Source organism: Zea mays, chromosome 2 (genome assembly GCF_902167145.1).
Source record: "Zea mays cultivar B73 chromosome 2, Zm-B73-REFERENCE-NAM-5.0, whole genome shotgun sequence".
Classification (NCBI taxonomy): Eukaryota; Viridiplantae; Streptophyta; class Magnoliopsida; order Poales; family Poaceae; genus Zea; species Zea mays.
The window spans coordinates 24,178,962-24,192,735 of record NC_050097.1 but is presented as its reverse complement, the minus strand read 5'-3'; the positions used below and the strand labels follow the sequence as shown (position 1 = coordinate 24,192,735).

The window sequence follows — 13,774 nt, the reverse complement described above, 5'->3', positions numbered from 1 at the left end:
TATGATTTTGAGAAGCATTTTTAAGATTTGAAGTTTTCTCCCCTTGTTTCAAATGTTTTTCCTTTGACAACACAAAATTCCCCCTTAATGAAATTCTCCTCTTAGTGTTCAAGAGGGTTTTAGATATGAATTTTGAAAGAGGTCATACCAATTTGAAATTATATCAAAAATAAGATACCAATTTAAAAACTTCTTTAATACAAATTGAAAGACTACAAATTTTTGAAATTGGTGGTGGCGCGGTCCTTTTGCTTTAGGCTAATACTTTCTCCCCCTTTGGCATGAATCGCCAAAAACGGATACTTGTGAGTGAAATATAAGCCCTTCTCAAACTTTCTCTCCCTATGGCAAACAATATATGAGTGAAGATTATACCAAAGTGGAGAGCGGAGCGGAGTGACGGCGAAGGATGAATAATTCAATGGAGTGGAGTGGAAGCCTTGTCTTCGCCGAGGACTCCATTTCCCTTTCAATCTATGACTTAGCATGAAATACACTTGAAAACCACATTAGTCATAGCACATGAAAGATATATGATCAAAGGTATATAAATGAGCTATGTGCGCAAAATATCAATCAAAATTCCTAGAATCAAGAATGTTTAGCTCATGCCTAAGTTTGGTAAAAGTTTTCTCATCTAATGGCTTGGTAAAGATATCGGCTAATTGTTCTTTGGTGCTAACATAAGCAATCTCGATATCCCCCTTTTGTTGGTGATCCCTCAAAAAGTGATACCGAATGGCTATGTGCTTAGTGCGGCTGTGCTCAATGGGATTATCCGCCATGCGGATTGCACTCTCATTATCACATAGGAGAGGAACTTTGGTTAATTTGTAACCATAGTCCCTAAGGGTTTGCCTCATCCAAAGCAATTGCGCGCAACAATGGCCTGCGGCAATGTACTCGGCTTCGGCGGTAGAAAGAGCTATAGAATTTTGTTTCTTAGAAGCCCAAGACACCAGAGATCTTCCCAAGAACGGGCAAGTCCCTGATGTGCTCTTTCTATCAATCTTACACCCTGCCCAATCAGCATCTGAATATCCTATTAAGTCAAAAGTGAACTTCCTTAGGATCGGCTTGGAATCTTGCACACATGCATATGGAAAGCATAATATCCGGTCGAGATGCACATAAATAAAGTAGAGATCCTATCATCGACCGGTATACCTTTTGATCTACGGATTTACCTCCCGTGTCGAGGTCGAGATGCCCATTGGTTCCCATGGGTGTCTTGATGGGCTTGGCATCCTTCATCCCAAACTTGGTGAGTATGTCTTGAGTGTACTTCGTTTGGCTGATGAAGGTGCCCTCTTGGAGTTGCTTGACTTGAAATCCTAAGAAATACTTCAACTCCCCCATCATAGACATCTCGAATTTTTGTACCATGATCCTACTAAACTCTCCACATGTAGATTTGTTAGTAGACCCAAATATGATATCATCAACATAAATTTGGCATACAAACAAATCATTTGTAATTGTTTTAGTAAAGAGAGTAGGATCGGCTTTTTCGACTTTGAAGCCATTAGCGATAAGAAAATCTCTTAGGCATTCATACCATGCTCTTGGGGCTTGCTTGAGCCCATAAAGCGCCTTAGAGAGTTTATAGACATGGTTAGGGTACTCACTATCTTCAAAGCTGGGAGGTTGCTCAACATAGACCTCCTCCTTGATTGGTCCATTAAGGAAGGCACTTTTCACGTCCATTTGATACAGCTTAAAACCATGGTAAGTAGCATAGGCAAGTAATATACGAATTGACTCAAGCCTAGCTACGGGTGCATAGGTTTCACCGAAATCCAAACCTTCGACTTGTGAATATCCCTTGTCCACAAGTCGGGCTTTGTTCCTTGTCACCACACCATGCTCATCTTGCTTGTTGCGGAAGACCCATTTGGTTCCTACAACATTTTGATTAGGACGTGGAACAAGATGTCATACCTCATTCCTCATGAAGTTGTTGAGTTCCTCTTGCATTGCCAACACCCAATATGAATCCCTTAATGCGTCTTCCACCTTGTATGGCTCAATAGAAGACACAAAGGAGTAATGTTCACAAAAATGAGCAACACGAGATCGAGTGGTTACCCCCTTATGAATATCGCCGAGGATGGTGTTCACGGGGTGATCTCTTTGTATTGCTTGGTGGACTCTTGGGTGTGGCGGTCTTGGACCCTCATCATCTTCCTTGTCTTGATCATTGGCATCTCCCCCTAGATCATTGTCCTCCTCTTGAGGTGGCTCCTCTTGATCTTCATTTTCATCATCTTGGGTTGGTGGAGATGCTTGCATGGAAGATGAAGGTTGATCTTGTGCATGTGGAGGCTCTTCGGATTCCTTAGGGCACACATCCCCAATGGACATGTTCCTTAGCGCGACGCACGGAGCCTCTTCATCATCTAGCTCATCAAGATCAACTTGCTCTACTTGAGAGCCGTTAGTCTCATCAAACACAATGTCACAAGAAACTTCAACTAGTCCAGTGGACTTGTTAAAGACTCTATATGCCCTTGTGTTTGAATCATAACCAAGTAAAAAACCTTCTACAACCTTAGGAGCAAATTTGGATTTTCTACCTCTTTTAACAAGAATAAAGCATTTGCTACCGAAGACTCTAAAATATGAAACATTGGGCTTTTTACCGGTGAGGAGTTCATACGATGTCTTCTTGAGGATTCGGTGAAGGTAGAGACGGTTGATGGCGTAGCAAGCGGTGTTGATTGCTTCCGCCCAAAACCGGTCCAAAGTCTTGTACTCATCAAGCATGGTCCTCGCCATGTCAAGTAGAGTTCTATTCTTCCTCTCCACTACACCATTTTGTTGTGGCGTGCAGGGAGAAGAGAACTCATGCTTGATGCCCTCGTCCTCAAGAAAGCCTTCTATTTGTGAGTTCTTGAACTCCGTTCCGTTGTTGCTTCTAATCTTTTTGATCCTCAAGCCGAACTCATTTTGAGCCCGTCTCAAGAATCCCTTTAAGGTCTCTTGGGTTTGTGATTTTTCCTGCAAAAAGAACACCCAAGTGAAGCGAGAATAATCATCCACAATAACAAGACAATACTTACTCCCGCTGATGCTTATGTAAGCTATCGGGCTGAATAGGTCCATGTGGAGTAGCTCAAGCGGCCTGTCGGTCGTCATGATGTTCTTGTGTGGATGGTGAACACCAACTTGCTTCCCTGCTTGACATGCGCTACAAACCCTGTCTTTCTCAAAATGAACATTGGTTAGTCCCAAAATGTGCTCTCCCTTTAGAAGCTTGTGAAGATTCTTCATCCCGACGTGGGCTAGTCGGCGATGCCAGAGCCAACCCATGTTAGTCTTAGCAATTAAGCAAGTGTCGAGTTCAGCTCTATTAAAATCAACTAAGTATAGCTAACCCTCTAACACTCCCTTAAATGCTACAGAATCATCACTTCTTCTAAAGACGGTAACACCTATATCCGTAAAAAGACAATTGTAGCCCATTTTGCATAATTGAGAAACAGAAAGCAAGTTGTAATATAAGGAATCTACAAAAAAACATTAGAAATAGATTGGTCAGGAGATATGGCAATTTTACCAAGTCCTTTGACCAAACCTTGATTTTCATCCCCGAATGTGATAGCTCTTTGGGGACCATGGTTTTTCTCGTAGGAGGAGAACATCCTTTTCTCCCCAGTCATGTGGTTTGTGCACCCGCTATCAATTATCCAAGTTGAGCCCCTGGATGCATAAACCTACAAAACATATTTAGGCCTTGTTCTTAGGCACCCAAACGGTCTTGGGTCCTTTGACATTAGAAACAAGCACCTTGGGTACCCAAACACAAGTCTTTGAGCCCTTGTGTTTGGCCCCAACATATTTGGCAACTACTTTGCCTGATTTGTTAGTTAAAACATATGATGCATCAAAAGTCTTAAATGAAATGTTATGATCATTTGATGCAATAGGAGATTTCTTTTTAGGCAATTTAACATTGGTTGATTGCCTAGAGCTAGATGCCTCACTCTTATACATAAAAGCATGATGAGAGCCAGAGTGAGACTTCCTAGAGTGAATTCTTCTAATCTTATGCTCAGGAAAACCAACAGGATATAAAATGTAACCCTCGTTATCCTGAGTCATGGGAGCCTTGCCCTTAACAAATTTAGACAATTTCTTAGGGGCATTAAGCTTGACATTGTCTCTCTTTTGGAAGCCAATGCCATCCTTAATGCCAGGGCGTCTCCCACTATAAAGCATACTACGAGCAAATTTAAATTTTTCATTCTCTAATTCATGCTCGGCAATTTTAACATCTAATTTTGCTATATGATCATTTTTTTGTTTAATCATAGCAATGTGATCATGAATAGCATCAATATTAACATCTCTACATCTAGTGCAAATAGAGACATGACTAACAGTAGATGTAGAGGGTTTGCAAGCATTTAATTCATCAATCTTAGCATGTAAAATAGCATTCTCATTCTTAAGATTGGAAATAGAAATATTGCAAACATTTAAATCTTTAGCCTTAGCAATTAATTTTTCATTCTCAATTTTAAGGCTAGAGAGAGATGTATTCAACTTGTCAATCTTAGCAATTAAACTAGCATTATCATTTCTAAGATTAGCAATTGAATCATCACAAACATCTAACTTCTCAACCTTAGCAATTAATTTAGCATTTTCATGTCTAAGGTTGGAAATAATATCATGGCAAGTGCTTAGCTCACTAGTTAAATTTTCACACTTTTCTACTTCCTGAGCATAAGCATTTTTAACCTTAACATGCTTCTTATTTTCTTTAATTAGGAAGTACTCTTTGCTATCCAAGAGCTCATCATTCTCATGAATAGCTCCTATTAATTTATTTAATTTTTCCTTTTGTTGCATGTTGAGGTTAGCAAAAAGAGCAAGAAATTATCCTCATCATCACTAGAGTTATCCTCATCACTAGATGTTGCATATTTTGTGGAGGCTCTAGATTTTACCTTCTTTTTGTCGTCCTTTGCCATGAGGCACTTGTGGCCGACGTTGGGGAAGAGAAGGCCCTTGTTGATGGCGATGTTTGCGGCGTCCTCGTCGGAGGAGGAGTCGGTGGAGCTCTCGTCGGAGTCCCACTCCCGGCAAACATGGGCATTGCCGCCCTTCTTCTTGTAGTACCTCTTCTTTTCCTTCTTCTTTCCCCTCTTGTCGTCGCCCCTGTCACTGTCGCTAGAAATAGGACATTTCGCTATAAAGTGACCGGGCTTACCACATTTGTAGCAAACCTTCTTGGAGTGGGGTTTGTAATCCTTCCCCCTCCTTTGCTTGAGGATTTGGCGAAAGCTCTTGATGATGAGCGCCATCTCCTCGTTGTCGAGCTTGGAGGCGTCGATGGGGAGTCTACTTGATGTAGACTCTTCTTTCTTCTCCTCCGTCGCCTTAAATGCGACGGGTTGCATATCGGGTGTGGAGGAGGCGCCTTGCTCGATGATTTTCTTGGAGCCTTTGATCATTAATTCAAAGCTCACAAATTTTCCTATAACCTACTCGGGAGACATTAGCTTGTATCTAGGATCACCACGAATTAATTGAACTTGTGTAGGATTAAGAAAAATGAGTGATCTTAGAATAACCTTGACCATTTCATGGTCATCCCATTTGGTGCTCCCGAGGTTGCGCAGTTGGTTCACCAAGGTCTTGAGCCGGTTGTACATGGCTTGTGGCTCCTCCCCTTGATGAAGCATGAAGCGACCGAGCTCCCCCTCGATCGTTTCCCGCTTGGTGATCTTGGTCACCTCGTCTCCTTTGTGCGTGGTCTTTAGTACGTCCCAAATCTCTTTGGCACTCTTCAACCCTTGCACCTTATTATACTCCTCTCGACTTAGAGAGGCGAGGAGTATAGTGGTGGCTTGGGAGTTGAAATGCCAGATTTGGGCTACCTTGTCCGAGTCATAGCCTTCATCCTCCACGGATGGTTCCTATGCACCAAATTCAACAATGTCCCAAATACTAGCGTGGAGTGAGGTTAGATGGTGCCTCATTTTATCACTCCACATACAATAATCTTCACCATAAAAAACCGGTGGTTTGCCTAGTGGGACGGAAAGTAAAGGAGTGCGTTTGGAAATGCGAGGATAGCGTAAGGGGATCTTACTAAACTTCTTGCGCTCATGGCGCTTAGAAGTGACGGACGGCGCGTCAGAGTCGGAGGTGGATGGCGACGAAGAATCGGTCTCGTAGTAGACCACTTTCTTCATTTTCTTCTTCTTTTCGCCACTCCGATGCGACTTGACGCGGGGAGGTGATTCCTCCCCCTTCTTGTTGCCGGACTCTCCCGATGGAGCTTTCCCGTGGCTTGTGGCGGGCTTCTCGCCGGTCACCATCTTCTTCTTGGCGTGAGCTCCCAACATCACTTCGAGCGGTTAGGCTCTTAATGAAGTACCGAGTTTTGATACCAATTGAAAGTCGCCTAGAGGGGGGTGAATAGGCAAATCTGAAATTTATAAAGTTTAAGCACAACTACAAGCCGGGGTTAGCGTTAGAAATATAATCGAGTCAGAAAGAGAGGGAGAAAACAAATCACAAGCGAATAAGAGCGGATGACACGGTGATTTGTTTTACCAAGGTTCGATTCTTGCAAACCTACTCCCTGTTGAGGTGGTCACAAAGACCGGGTCTCTTTCAACCCTTTCCCTCTCTCAAACGGTCACCTAGACCGAGTGAGCTTCTCTTCTCAATCAATTGGGACACTTAGTCCCCACAAGGACCACCACACAATTGGTGTCTCTTGCTTTGATTACAAGGAACTTGGAAGCAAGAATAGAGGAAGAAGAAAAGCGATCCAAGCACAAGAGCTCAAAAGAACACAACAAAACTCTCTCTTCTAGTCACTATTGCTTTGAGTGGAATTGGGACTTGGAGAGATTTTGATTCACTCTATTTGTGTCTTGTATTGAATGCACTAGCTCTTTTATTGAATGTGTTGGCTGAAAACTTAGATGCCTTGAAGTGTTGGTGGTTGGGGGTATTTATAGCCCCAACCACCAAAGTGGCCGTTGGGGAAGGCTGCTGTCGAAGGGCGCACCGAACAGTCCGGTGCGCCACCGAACACTGTCCGGTGCGCTAGCCACGTCACCCAACCGTTAGGGTTCGACCGTTGGAGCTTCTGACATGTGGGCCACTGGACAGTCCGGTGGTGCACCGGACAGGTCCTATTCACTTTCCGGTGCGCCATCTGGCGCCTGCTCTGACTCTGCGCGCGCAGTCGGCACTGTTCATTGTTCACTATTCACTTTTGCATTCGACCGTAGCCGCTGTAGCCGTTGCTCCGCTGGCACACCGTACAGTCCGGTGAATTATAGCGGAGAGCCATTTTCTGAAACCCGAAGCTTAGCAGTTGGAGGGAATTCTCCCTGGTGCACCGGACACTATCCGGTGGCACACCAGATAGTCCGGTGCGCCAGACCAGGGCAACCTTCGGTTTTCTTTGCTCCTTTTTATTTGAACCCTTTCTTGGACTTTTTATTGGTTTGTGTTGAAACTTTGGCACCTGTAGAACTTATAATCTAGAGCAAACTAGTTAGTCCAATTATTTGTGTTGGGCAATTCAACCACCAATATCATTTAGGAAAAGGTTTGACCCTATTTCCCTTTCAGATATACATCGTCTTGGTTAGCATTGTCATCAGCACATTTGTGGTAATGTGGTGATGTGCATATTTTCCAGTGCATTTTATTAAAAAAGGAGGGGGTTGTTGCCACTAAAGCATCCTTTAATTTGAGTATTAGTGTTCTGTGGCGTATAACTTGAGTCCTTAACAAGCCATCTGAAAGTCGCCTAGAGGGGGGTGGATAGGCGGAATCTACTTAAGCACACACTACAAGTCGGGGTTAGCGTTAGAACGAATATCAAGTCCGAGAGAGAGGGAAAAACAAATCGACCAAGAAATAAAGCGAATGAACACGGTGATTTGTTTTACCGAGGTTCGGTTCTAAAGAACCTAGTCCCCGTTGAGGTGGTGACAAAGATCGGGTCTCTTTCAACCCTTTCCCTCTCTCAAATGGTCACTTAGACCGAGTGAGCTTTCTCCTTAATCAACCAGGTCACTTAGACCCCCGCAAGGACCACCACACACTTAGTGTCTCTTGCTTTGATTACAAGTCACTTAGAGAAAAAGAATGAGGAAGAAGAAAGCGATCCAAGAAACAAGAGTTCAAAGAACACGAACAAAACACTCCTTCTAGTCACTAGGAGTTTGGAATGAATTTGGGACTTGGAGAGGCTTTGATTCTTTTGAATTGTGTCTAGGAGTGAATGCACTAGCTCTTGTATTGAATGTGAAGTGCTGGAAACTTGGATGCTTGGAGTGGTGGTGGTTGGGGGGTATTTATAGCCCTCAACCACCACATAGCTGTTGGGGGTGGCTGCTGTTGATGGGCGCACCGAACAGTCCGGTGCGCCAGCCACGTCACCCAACCGTTATGGTTCGGGTGCTATCAACCGTTGGAGGCTTTGTCTTCTAGTGGCACCGGACAGGTACTGTTCACTGTCCGGTGCGCCTCTGACGGGCGGCTCTGCTCTGCCACGCACTGGTGCGCACTGTTCCTCTGAATCTTCAGCTTTTGCAGTCGACCATTGCGCGAAGGAGTCGTTGCTCCGCTGGTGCACTGGACAGTCCGGTGAATTATAGCGGAGCACACCTAGAGAAACCCGAGGGTGGTGAGTTTGGAGTTGTGCGGTCCTGGTGCACCGGACACTGTCCGGTGGCACAGTGGACAGTCCGGTGCGCTAGACCAGGGCACACTCGATTTCTTGCTCCTTTTGAATTTGAACCCCTTTCTTCAATTATTTATTGGTTTGTGTTGAACCTTTATGCACCTGTATATCATATAATCTAGAGCAAACTAGTTAGTCCAATATTTGTGTTGGGCATTCAACCACCAAAATTAATATTGGGAAAAGGTTAACCCTATTTCCCTTTCACCATCAGATGACAAATACAATACGGACAGAAGAAGTTCAAGGTATCTTCAACACAGCTCCTGTACCAGTCATGCCCATACCAGGCATTGATGTTGTTCCTTGTCGGTCCATTCCTTGATGGATTTTTGACTAACCAAAATGTCTTTGCTTTCGACTACACAACTCAAGTTATGGTAAGCATTAAACCAGGCTTTGGGGATTTTGCATTAACTATCGATATCGCTCCATCTGATCGTGGGTCTGCATTTGTTGCCTCTGTCGTTTTTCATCGTGCTGTTGTGCTTGATTTCAGTCTCGGTGAACTTCAGCACTTTTCTCGTGATCGGGAAGACGTCTCCTATAACTTACCAAGTACTTGGCCATCTGAAAACATGCTTGGTCCTCACCTTTGGCTATGTCCTGCTTCACGACCCGTTTAGCTGGAGAAACATACTTGGGATCCTAATCGCGGTAATCAGGATGGTTCTGTACTCATACTTTTGCACTAGAGAGACTCAGCAAAAACCAACAGAAGCCTCCCCGCAAGTCATTCAGGTATGTTCTATAATGGCTAGCTGAACTTTATGGATAGTGTAAGTGCAATCAACCCTAATTGAGGGTTTTGGTGATTAAATGACAAAACAAACAGAGATTCTAACAAGTTTGCTCCTAGCATGTATACAGTTATTTTACAGACAAGAGAAGCGCAAATAATATGAGTATGCAAATGTGAAAGCACAGTTATTCTAACAAGTTTGCTCCTAGCCTGTCTCGTCCTTGTCCCCGCGCGGCCAACCCTCTGTAAGAGGGCCCTGGTCCTTCCTTTTATAGGAATCCAGGTGTACAATGGGGGGTGTAGCGAAGTGCTACGTGTCTAGCGGAGGAGAGCTAGCGCCCTAAGTACATGCCGTTGTGGTAGCCGGGGAGGTTTTAGCACCCGGTTCGTGTGGTGTCGTGGCCGTCGGAGGAGCGCTGAAGCCTGGCGGAAGGACAGCTGTCGAAGCTGTCGAGTCCTTGCTGACGTCCTCGTGCTTCCGTAAGGGGGCTGAGAGCCGCCGTCGTCAGGGAGCGTGCGGGGAGCCATCATTGCCTATCTGGTGGAGCGAGCCAGATGGGACGCCGGTCTCGTTTCCCGCAGCCTAAGTCAGCTTGGGGTAGGGTAATGATGGTGCCTCCCGTCGATGTGGCCGGTCCGCGCCCTAGGTTGGGCGATGTGGAGGCTCCTCCGAAGTCGAGGTCGAGTCTGTCTTCCGTGGCCGAGGTCGAGTCCGAGCCCCTGGGTCGGGCGAGGCGGAGACCGTCGGCTGAGGCCAGGGCGGAGTCCGAGCCCTGGGGTCAGGCGACGCGGAGTTCGTCGTCTTCTGGGGCTGAGCCCAAGTCCGAGCCCTGGGTCGGGCGGAGCGGAGTTCGCCGTCTTCCGAGGCTTAGCCCGAGTCCGAGCCCTGGGTCGGGCTGAGCGGAGTTCGCCGTCTTCCGGGGCTTAGCCCGAGTCCGAGCCCTGGGTCGGGCGGAGCGAAGTTCGCCGTCTTCCGGGGCTTAGCCCGAGTCCGAGCCCTAGGTCGGGTGGAGCGGAGTTCACCGTCTTCTGGGGCTGAGCCCGAGTCCGAGCCCTAGGTCGAGCGAAGCAGAGCTTCCTATGGTGCCTGCGGCCAGGCCTGACTGCCTGTCAGCCTCACTCTGTCAAGTGGCACTGCAGTCGGAGCGGCGCAGGCGGCGCTGTCTTTCTGTCAGGCCGGTCAGCGGAGCGGCGAAGTGACGGCGGTCACTTCGGCTCTGTCGACTGAAGGGCGCGCGTCAGGATAAAGGTGTCAGGCCACCTTTGCATTAAATGCTCCTGCGATTTGGTCGGTCGGCGCGACGATTTGGTTAGGGTTGCTTCTTGGCGAAGACAGGGCCTCGGGCGAGCCGGAAGTATGTTCGTCGCTGGAGGGGGCCTCGGGCGAGACGGAGATCCTCCGGGGTCGGCTGCCCTTGTCCGAGGCTAGGCTCGGGCGAGGCGTGATCGAGTCCCTCGAATGGACCGATCCCTGACTTAATCGCACCCATCAGGCCTTTGCAGCTTTATGCTGATGGGGGTTACCAGCTGAGAATTAGGAGACCTGAGGGTACCCCTAATTATGGTCCCCGATAGTAGCCCCCGAGCCTCGAAGGGAGTGTTAGCACTCGCTTGGAGGCTTTCGTCGCACTTTTTTGCAAGGGGACCAGCCTTTCTCGGTTGCGTTTTGTTCCGGTGGGTGCGCACGAGCGCACCCACCGGGTGTAGCCCCCAAGGCCTCGGAGGAGTGGTTTGACTCCTCCGAGGTCTTAATGCCTCGCGCAATGCTTTGGCCGGTCTGGTCGTTCCCTCATGCAAACTGGCCGTAGCCCGGGTGCACGGTCGGGTCCCAAGTTCTCGGGCTGGTATGTTGACGCTGTCAACGGTTTGGCCGGAGCCGGGTTTGCGAGAGCAGCCCCCGAGCCTCTGCACAGGGCGAGAGGACGGTCAGGGACAGACTCGACTTTTTTACATACGCCCCTACGTCGCCTTTCCGCAAGGAGGAGGGGGGGGGGAAAGTGCCATGTTGCCCTCAGTGGGCGCCGAACATGGTGTCTCCGGTGAGCTGCTGGCGGGTAATCCGAGCGGACGTCCGTGCCCCATTCGCTAGGGGTCGGCTAGAGGCCCAGAGGCGCGCCCAAAAGTACCTGCGGGTGATCTGCCGGACCCGGTCCCCTATCGACGGGGTCTGAGGGCTCGATGCCTCCCTCTGATGGGATTCCGTTACAAGATCGTTCCCGCTGGTCTCGGAAATGTCCTAGGGTACCTCGGGAGCGCAGTCCGAGCCTTGGTTATGTATCGAACGTACCCATGGTCATCCCTCGCTCTGTGTCTGAGGCGGCTGTGAACCCTTCGAGGGCCAGCCTTCGAACCCCTGATCAGTAGTGGGCGCGGAGCCCGAGTAGCCTGAGGCGGTCGTTGAACCCTTCCGAGGGGCTGGCCTTCGAACCTCTGACCAGTAGTGGGTGTGGAGCCCACGCGCTCTAAGGCGGCTGTTGAACCCTTCGAGGGGCCAGCCTTCGAACCTCTGATCAGTAGGGAGGCTCGGAGCCTGGTTCCTTCACAGAGAAGGATCCTTTTCGGGGTATCCCCCATTCCCGGTCCTTGTTGTAAGAGAGAGAAAGAGGAAAAGGAAAAGGATACGAAATTGAACGACGCGACGTACCTTTTTTGACGCGGTCATTATGGCGAAGGCGAAACTGCCAGAGGCGCCGCCTTTCCCGCCGTGGAGTTAATGCGACGGGGCGTGCGGTTCGCGGGGCGGGCGTTGCGCGTGCGCGAGCCGTTCGAGGAATGGAACACGGGCGCGTCGTCTTCACGCCGTGAGAGAGGGTTCTCTTGAACAACTTGAAAACATCTTAAGGGTAGAAGTGACGTAGCTGTTGGATGTTCCAAGCGTTGCTGTAGACCTCGCCTTGACTGTTGGCCAGCTTGTACGTTCCGGGCTTCAGAACTTTGGCGATGACGAACGGCCCTTCCCAGGGAGGCGTGAGCTTGTGCCGCCCTCGGGCGTCTTGTCGCAGCCGAAGCACCAGGTCGCCCACCTGGAGGTCTCGGGACCGGACCCCTCGGGCGTGGTAGCGTCGCAGGGACTGCTGGTACCGTGCCGAGTGTAGTAAGGCCTTGTCCCGAGCCTCTTCCAACTGGTCCAGCGAGTCTTCTCGATTAGCTTGGTTGCTTTGGTTAGCATAGGCCCTCGTCCTCGGGGAACCGTATTCTAAGTCTGTGGGCAAGATGGCCTCGACCCCATAGACTAGAAAGAACGGCGTGAAGCCCGTGGCTCGGCTCGGCGTTGTTCTCAGGCTCCAGACCACCGAGGGGAGTTCCTTCATCCATCGCTTGCCGAACTTGTTGAGGTCGTTGTAGATCCGAGGCTTGAGTCCTTGTAGAATCATGTCGTTGGCGCGCTCTACTTGCCCATTCGTCATGGGGTGAGCCACGGCGGCCCAGTCCACCCGGATATGGTGATCCTCGCAGAAGTCCAGGAACTTTCTGCCGGTGAACTGGGTGCCGTTGTCGGTGATGATGGAGTTCAGGACCCCAAAACGGTGGATGATGTTGGTGAAGAACGCCACCGCCTGCTCGGACCTGATGCTGTTTAGGGGTTGGACCTTGATCCACTTGGAGAATTTGTCGATGGCGACCAACAGGTGCGTGTAGCCCCCGGGTGCCTTCTGCAAGGGGCCGATGAGGTACAGACCCCACACGGAAAAAGGCCAAGTGATGGGTATGGTCTGCAGAGCCTGAGCGGGCAGGTGGGTCTGCTTTGCGTAGAACTGACACCCTTCGCAGGTGCGGACAATTCTAGTGGCGTCGGCCACCGCCGTCGGCCAGTAGAAACCTTGTCGGAAGGCGTTTCCAACAAGGGCTCGAGGTGCTGCGTGATGGCCGCAAGCCCCCGAGTGTATCTCTTGTAGGAGTTCCTGACCTTCAGCGATGGAAATGCATCGCTGGAGGATGCCCGAGGGGCTGCGGTGGTAGAGCTCCTTCTCATCTCCCAGCAAGACGAACGACTTGGCGCGTCGCGCCAACCGCCGAGCCTCGGCTCGGTCGAGGGGTAGCTCTCCTCGGTGGAGATATTTCAGGTACGGGGTCTGCCAGTCTTGATTAGGCGTGACCCCGCTTCGCTCCTCCTCGACGAGCAGTGCCTCACCCTCGGGTGCCGAGGGTGCCTCGGGCCGAGCTGAGGGTGCCTCGGGCCGTGCCGAGGATGCCTCGGACTGAGCCGAGGGTACCTCGGGCTGGGCCGAGGGTGCCTGGGGCTCGGCCGTGTCGTCGATCTTGATGGAGGGTTGATGCAGGTCTCGGGAGAAGACGTCCGGGGGAAC

At 49.2% G+C, this 13,774-nt stretch overlaps 1 pseudogene; it reads left to right on the top strand.

The window, feature by feature from the left end:
• LOC118476226 (UDP-xylose transporter 3-like) overlaps positions 1–13,774 on the top strand; it is a 29,428-nt pseudogene that overhangs the window by 2,439 nt on the left and 13,215 nt on the right.